This window comes from Capricornis sumatraensis, chromosome 2 (assembly GCF_032405125.1).
Source record: "Capricornis sumatraensis isolate serow.1 chromosome 2, serow.2, whole genome shotgun sequence".
Classification (NCBI taxonomy): domain Eukaryota; kingdom Metazoa; phylum Chordata; class Mammalia; order Artiodactyla; family Bovidae; genus Capricornis; species Capricornis sumatraensis.
This window is the reverse complement of record NC_091070.1, coordinates 54,725,200-54,732,155: the sequence shown is the minus strand read 5'-3', so window position 1 is coordinate 54,732,155 and position 6,956 is coordinate 54,725,200.

Below are 6,956 nucleotides of genomic sequence, written 5' to 3'. Positions count from 1 at the left end.
ATTTATATTATTATTATCTTGCCCTGTTCTTTAATACTCAATTCAAGTCCTCTTTCCTCCAAAAAAATATCCCTGACTACTCAAGTCTGGAGAAGTAAATGGCAACCCACTCCAGTATATCACAAGCAGAGGAGCCTGACAGGCTATAGACCATAGGGTCACAAAGAGTCAGACATGACTTAACAACTAAACAACAACAGCAACCCAAGGTTTAATTAATAAATTAATCTTTGTATTCTCTCAGTTTTGACATTTATCATCTATACCACACATTAGCCCTTATAATTTTTCCACCTCGATTTATTCAGTATTTAATTTCTGGTGGTTGGTCTTATTTCCTCGAGCAGATTTTAGGTTACTTAGGGTACAAATCTTATCTTCATTAACACCAAAGAACAGCAGAGTTGGAGAGCTCTTGAGACCAGGGTCAATAAGTAGTAGCACAAGTATCCATACTTCTGTGTGAACCTACACAGACATAGCTAATCAATCAACAGCACTCTTTGCTGCTGAGTCCAAAGTTGTCTTAACAATAATTTCAACATAGCACTCCAGGCTACCACTATAAGTTCAGTGGAGCTTATGCCTGAGATGAAACCTACTTGCCATTCTGGATATACTCCAAGCTTCTCATTTTCCAAATGAGGAAATTAGGACCCAAAGAGGAAGTGACTTGCTCATGGCATGCATAGCCAGAACTAGAACTCGTGTCTCCTATTTCTTGTCATCTTCTTTCTTCAGTGTTGTTAATATCCCCAAGGGTGCCTGACACAGTTGCTAAGTTCATAATGGGTGCTCAACAAACACTTATGACCATATTTCTCAGGGTTAAGTTTACTCAGGTATTTGGAAAGCAGAGTATTTCACAATGTTATTGACATTGTAATTTAATATCGTTGGCTCTGCTTGGGATGGCAGCTTAATTCATGATTGTGAATTATCTGACATCTCAGTTCAAATTTGTAGTTTTCAAACTCTTTTCCTCCTGTAATGAGATCCACAAAAGATATCCCAAATCTATTAAATACAAAACCCCTTTCACCACTTGCAACAGTCTTATATCAGTCATACAAATGGAGTCTATAGTTGTACAAAACTTTCTTGGTTAAATAAGAAAAAGTATATCAATCGCATTCATAATGAACATTAGATTTAAAAAAAGCTTAGGTCTAAAAACATATTTGCCCCAAAATCAGTTTATTCTCCTCCAAATGGTTTAAGACTGAGTTTGCTGCAAATTATTCTTCCCAGTTCTTTTTCCAGGCACTTAGAAAGGTGTTTAACAAAGTGCAATTAAAGGCAATAGGGTTTTTAAAGCCCCACAGGAAATACCATTTTTGCTCTTTGGGGCCTCTTGTTGTCAACTAGACCCCGACATGGGAAAAAGGAGATTGGAAAGGAAGGTTTCCATGCTCAGAAACAGTTCAGACCAGCAAATCCTCTGAGAAAATCCTTACTATCCATTAACATATGGCAATAGTTTTACCTACAACAGTAACCAAGCCATACTCATTCCTTTTCACTTGCTGTGTTATCTCTGAAAACACTGTGCCTTCTACAAATGTGTTCAGTTCTTTAGTTACAAGCCTATTAAATTTAGAGTTTTTATCCTCACAGTACTTCTCTTCCCCATTTCACTTTGTAAAAGAAAATATACCAAACTGGAAAAGACAGTTTATTAAGGTGTATTAGGATTCCCTGGTGGCTCAGATGGTTGGCAAAGAATCCACCTGCAATGTGAGGGACCTGGGTTTGACCCCTGGGTTAGGAAGATCCCCTGGAGGAGGTCATGGCAACCAACTCCAGTACTTTTGCCTGGAGAATCCCCATGGACAGAGGAGCCTGGCAGGCTACAGTCCATGGGGTCTCAAAGAGTCTGACACGACTGAACAACTGAGCACACACAGGAGAGATCACCTTGTTCATAGCCTTTAATCCTGAAATCACATCACTTAGAATTTATTCCAGAAAATAGGGGAAAAAATTGGGAAGAGTGAAAAATGTTCAATAGGGATAGTGTGATATTGATTATTATATGCCTTCTTCAGGAGCTTTAATATCAATGGCAACATGAACAACTCAAATTATAATCATAAATAAAAAAACAGGGACTTCCCTGGTGGTCCAGTGGTTAAGACTTCATGCTCCCAATGTAGGGGGCATGGGTTTGATGCCTGGTCAGGGAACTAAGATCCTACATGCTTTAAGGTGAGGCCAAAAAATAAATTAATTAAATATAAAATAAAGTAAATTAAAAATAGAAAAAATTCTATGTGTACATAAACTATTCTTGAGACTATGTAAGTACTGGTATACTTACCAACAAAGACTGGCAAGTAGTGAATAAAGACAAAAATTATTTAAATAGATCAGAGTGGCAGAAGAGTGGTTGCATTAAAAAAAGTTTTTTTTTAATTGAAGGATAATTGCTTTACAGAATTTTTTTGTTTTCCGTCAAACCTCAACATGAGTCAGCCATAGGTATACATATATCCCCTCCCTTTTGAACCTCCTTCCCATATCCCACCCCATCCCACCCCTCTAGATTGAAACAGAGCCCCTGTTTGAGTTTCCTGAGCCATACAGCAAATTCCCATTTGCTATCTATTTCACATATGGTAATGTAACTTCCATGTTACTCTTTCCATACAGCTCACCCTCTCCTCCCCTTTCCTCAGGTCCACAAGTCTATTCTCTATATCTGTTTCTCCATTGCTGCCTTGAAAATAAATTCTTCAGTACCATTTTTCTAGATTCTGTATATATACATTAGAATATGATATTTATCTTTCTCTTTCTGATTCACTTTACTCTGTATAATAGGTTCTATGTTCATCCACCTCATCAGAACTGACTCAAATACTTCCCTTTTTATGACTGAGTAATATTCCATTGTGTATATGTACCACAACTTCTCTATCCATTCATCTGTCATGGACATCCAGTTTGCTTCCTTGTTCTAGCTATCGTAAATAGTGCTGCAATGAACAATGGGATACATGTGTCTTTTACGATTTTGGTTTCCTCAGGGTGCATGCCTAGGAGTGGGATAGCTGGGTCATATGGTGGTTTTATTCATAGTTTTTTAAGGAATCTCCTTACCATCTTCCATAGCAGCTGTATCAATTTACATTCCCATCAACAGTGCAAGAGCATTCGCTTTTCACCACATACACTCCAGAATTTATTGTTTGTAGACTTTGATGATGGCCATTCTGACTGGTGTAAAGTGATATCTCACTGCAGTTTTGATTTGCATTTCTCTAATAATGAGCAGTATTGAGCATTTTTCCATGTGTTTATTAGCCATCTGTATGTCTTCTTTGGAGAGATGTCTGTTTAGGTCTTTTCCCCACTTTTTGATTGGGTTGTTTGTTTTTCTGGTATTGAGTTGTATGAGCTGCTTGTATATTTTGGAAATTAATCCTTTGTCAGTTGTTTCATTTACTATTATTTTCTCCCATTCTGAGGGTTGTCTTTTCACCTTGCTTATAGTTTCCTTTGCTGTGCAAAAGCTTTTAAGTTTAATCATGTCCCACTTATTTACTTTTGTTTTTATTTCCATTACTTTAGGAGGTGGGTCATAGAGGATCTTACTTTGATTTATGCCATCGAGTGTTCTGCCTATGTTTTCTTCTAAGAGTTTTATAGTTTCTGGTCTTACATTTAGGTCTTTAATCCATTTTGAGTTTATCTTTGTTTATAATGTTATAAAGTATTCAAATTTCATTCTTTTACATGTCACTGTCCAGTTTTCCTAGCACAATTTATTGAAGAGGCTGTCTTTGCCCCATTGTATATTCTTGCCTCCTTTGTCAAAAATAAGTTACCCATAGGTGCATGGGTTTATTTCTGGGCTTTCTATCTTGTTCCATTGGTCTATATTTCTGTTTTTGTGCCAGTACCATACTGTCTTGATGACCATAGCTTTGCAGTATAATCTGAAGTCAGGAATGTTGATTCCTCCAGCTCCATTCTTCTTTCTCAAGACTGCTTTGGCTATTGGGATCTTTCGTGTTTCCATATAAATTGTGAAATTTTTTGTTTTTGTTCCGTGAAAAATGCCATTGATAATTTGATAGGGGTTGCATTGAATCTGTAGATTGCATTTGGTAATATAGTCATTTTCAAAATATTGATTCTTTCTAGCCAGGAACATGGAATATCTCTCCATCTGTTTATGTTATCTTTGATTTCTTTCATTAGTGTCTTATCATTTTCTGTGTACAGTTCTTTTGTCTCCTTGGGTAAGTTTATTCCTAGATATTTAATTCTTTTTGTTGCAATGTGAATGGGATTGATTCCTTAATTTATCTTTCTGATTTTTCATTGTTAGTATATAGAAATGCAAGCGATATCTGTGTATTGATTTTGCATCCTGCAACTTTGCCAAATTCACTGATTAGCTCTTGTAATTTTCTAATACTATCTTTAGGGTCTTCTATGTACAGTATCATGTCACCTGCAAACAGTGAGAGTTTTACTTCTTCTTTTCCAATCTGGATTCCTTTTATTTCTCTTTCTTCTCTGATTGCTGTAGGTAGGACATCCAGAACTATGTTGAATAATAGTGGTGAAAGTGGACACCATTGTCTTGTTCCTGATTTTAGGGGGAATGCTTTCAGGTTTTCACCATTGACGATAATGTTTGCTGTAGGTTTATCACATATGGCCTTTACTATCTTGAGGTAGGTTCCTTATATGCCCATTTTTTGAAGAGTTTTAATCATAAATTGGTGCTGAATTTTGTCAAAGGCTTTTTCTGTATCTATTGAGGTTATCATATAGTTTTTATCTTTCAGTTTGTTAATACAGTATATCACATCGATTGATTTGCATATCCTGAAGAATCTTTGCATTCCGTCAATAAACCCAACTTGATCATGGTTTTTGAGCTTTTTGATGTATTGCTGAATTCTGTTTGCTAAAATTTTGTTGAAGATTTTTGCATCTATGTTCATCAGTGATACTGGCCTGTAGTGTTCTTTTTGTGTGTTGTCTTTGTCTGGTTTGGTATCAGGGTGATGGTGACCTCGTAGAATGGGTTTAGAAGTCTCCCTTCCTCTGCAAAGTTTTGAAAGAGTTTTAGAAGGATAGGCATTAACTCTTCTCTAAATGTTTGATAAAATTATCCTGTGAAGCCATCTGGTCCTGGGCTTTTGTTTTTTGGGAAATTTTTTATCACAGCTTCAATTTCAGTGTTTATAATAGGGTTGTTCATAATTTCCATTTCTTGCTGGTTCAGTCTTGGAAAACTGAACTTTTCCAAGAATCTGTCCATTTCTTCAAGGTTATCCATTTTATTGCCACATAGTTGTTCATAATAGTCTCTTATGATCCTTTGTAGTTCTGCACTGTCTGTTGTAACCTCTCCTTTTTCATTTCTAATTTTGTTGATTTGATTCTTCTCTCTTTTTTTCTTGATTTTCTTTTTTTTTTTTTTTCTTCTTGACAAGACTTTAGTCTGGCTAAAAGCTTGTCAATTTTGTTTATCTTCTCAAAGAAACAGCTTTTAGTTTTATTAATCTTTACTATTGTTTCTTGCATTTCTTTTTCATTTATGTCTGCTCGGATCTTTATGATTTCTTTCCTTCTACTAATTCTGAGGCTTTTTGTTCTTTTTTTCCCCAGTTGTTTTAGGTGTAAAGTTAGGTTCTCTATTCAATGTTTTTCTTGTTTCTTGATGTAGGATTATACTGCTATAAACGTCCCTCTTAGAACTGCTTTTGCTGCATCCCATAGGTTTTGAGTTGTCACGTTTTCATTGTCATTTGTTTCCAGAAATGTTCTGATCTCCCTTTTGATTTTTTCAGTAACCTGTTGGTTATTTAGAAATGTGTTGTTTAATCTCCATGTGTTTGTGTTTCTTACAGTTTTCTTCTTGTAATTGATATCTAGTCTCATAGCGTTGTGGTTGGAGAAGATGCTTGAAAGATTTCAATTTTCTTAAACTTACTGAGGTTTTGATTTGTGACCCAAGATGTGGCATACCCTGGAGAATGTTCCATGTGCACTTGAGAAGGTATATTCTGCATTTGGATGGAATGTCCTGAAGATATCAATGAAATATGTCTCATCTAATGTATCATTTAAGACTTCTGTTTCCTTAATAATTTTCTGTTTTGATGATCTGTTCATTGGTGTGAGTGGGGTGTTAAAGTCTCCTACTATTATTATGTTACTGTCAATTTCTCCTTTTATGTCTGTTTTTCTTAATATAAATGTATTTATTTTAATTGGAAGCTAATTACTTTACAACATTGTATTGGTTTTGCCATACATTGACATGAATCCACCACGGGTGTACATGTGTTCCCCATCCTGAACCCCCCTCCCACCTCCCTTCCCAACCAATCCCTCTGGGTCATCCCAGTGCACCAGCCCCAAGCATCCTGTATCATGCATCAAACCTGGACTGGCGATTCATTTCACATATGGTAATATACATGTTTCAATGCCATTCTCCCAAATCATCCCACCCTCGCCCTCTCCTACAGAGTCCAAAAGACTGTTCTATACATCTGTGTCTCTTTTGCTGTCTCACATACAGGGTTATCATTATCATCTTTCTAAATCCCATGTATATGTGTTATTATACTGTACTGGTGCTTTTCTTTCTGGCTTACTTCACTCTGTATAATAGGCTCCAGTTTCATCCATCTCATTAGAATGGATTCCAATGTATTCTTTTTAATGGCTGAGTAATATTCCGTTGTGTATATGTACCACAGCTTTCTTATCCATTCATCTGCTGATGGACATCTATGTTGCTTCCATGTCCTGGCTATTATAAACAGTGCTGCAGTGAACATTGGGGTACACGTGTCTCTTTCAATTCTGGTTTCCTTGGTGTGTATGCCCAGCAGTGGGATTGCTGGGTCGTATCTAGTTCTATTTCCAGTTTTTTAAGGAGTCTCTGCACTATTTTCCATAGTGGCTGTACTAGTTTGCATTCC